This window comes from Octodon degus, unplaced genomic scaffold (assembly GCF_000260255.1).
Source record: "Octodon degus isolate 3935 unplaced genomic scaffold, OctDeg1.0 scaffold00219, whole genome shotgun sequence".
Taxonomy (NCBI): domain Eukaryota; kingdom Metazoa; phylum Chordata; class Mammalia; order Rodentia; family Octodontidae; genus Octodon; species Octodon degus.
In genome coordinates, this window is record NW_004524795.1 from 1928826 (window position 1) to 1930336 (window position 1511).

Sequence of the window (1511 nt, forward strand, 5' to 3'; positions counted from 1 at the left end):
TGTGTGTGTGTGTGTGTGTGTGTGTGTGTGTGTGTGCATGCGCTAATACATATCTGCTGTGGCTTGAGGGTATGCCACAGAGGTTCATAGTCCCAGTTTTAGTCATCTTTCTGTCATGGGGACACATACCCAATACCCACAATACAAAGGAAGAGAGCTTTCCTTTAGGGATCATTGTTTTAGTACATGCCAGCTGGCATGCATGTTTGGGAGAGACAGGATGACAGGAAGGAATGGTCAAGAAAGATGCTTTACCTATGACAGCCAGAGGGTCGGCAAGATAGCTCAGTGGACTAAGCACCTGCTTAGGCAACCACAGGGATTGGGGTTTGATCTCTGGTACCACAAGCCACACCAACCATGCCCATGGTATGCTGAGTGGCCACTGAGTCTGGGCCTGGGAGTACATGCTTGTAATGTGTAGGAGGCTTGAAAACAGGAGGATCAGAATTCAAGCTGTGTAGTGGGACCCTGCACAAAATAAATAAATGAATAAATATGTAAATAATCTATGGCAGCCAGGAAACAGAGAATAAAGGCAAGAATTTATTCTTCCAGGTTACATCCCAGTGACCCATTTCCAAGCAGAACTATCACTTAGAAGCAAGTCAGGTCTAGTCCCAGCATAATCCACATCACCTTCTACATACATGAGAATTCTGAGGAAATTTTAGATCTAAGCCACAACAATCCTCAAAGCAACCCTGTTGGGAAGCGGGACTGTTGGAAGGTGACTGAATCATGAGAACTCTGCCTCTACTAGGGGATTATTGTGTTATTGAGGGAAGGAGTCGCTTTGTTATAAAATCAGGTTCTCCTACTCATGTTTGCTCTGCTTTTGCCATTCAGTGCCTTGGACCATGATGTGACACAGCACAGGTTTTCACCAGATGCCGAGCAGATGCCAGGCCCATGCTCCCTGACTTCCAGCCTTTGATAAACTCCTTTTCTCTATCAATTAGCCAGCCTCTGAGCAAGTAGCATCCACATCACCTGAGAACTTGCCACAAATGTAATTTTTCAGGTTCAAAAACTTACAAATCAGAACCTGAAGGTAGCCCTCCAGAGGAGTCTGATACTTATTCATGGTTGAGACCCACTGGTCTGAAATTCATGTTTTTCTATGCAATTATTCTAAGCCAACTTCCCCACCTTTTATCACCTTATAGTTTTTAACATTAGAAATATGTCTACCAAGTACCATAAGTCTCTGCTGAGAAGTGTTTTTCTGTAGTCACTCATGGAGGAAAAGAATCCTGGCCACCATTGACAAGTGTCCTTATTCTGTCCTACAAGTGACTTTTTTCCCCCACAGTTTTATTGAGAAACAAATAGCAATGAGACAGTTTCAATTAAATTGGTAGGACAGTTTCAATAATTAACACATTGCATACTGTCCTCCTAGTGGTTAATAGCTGTACAAGATGCGGACATGATATCCTATTTACAAACACCATTAGAACAAATTCCTCTATTCATTAAGAGAATGTAACTATATATCTATCCTAACC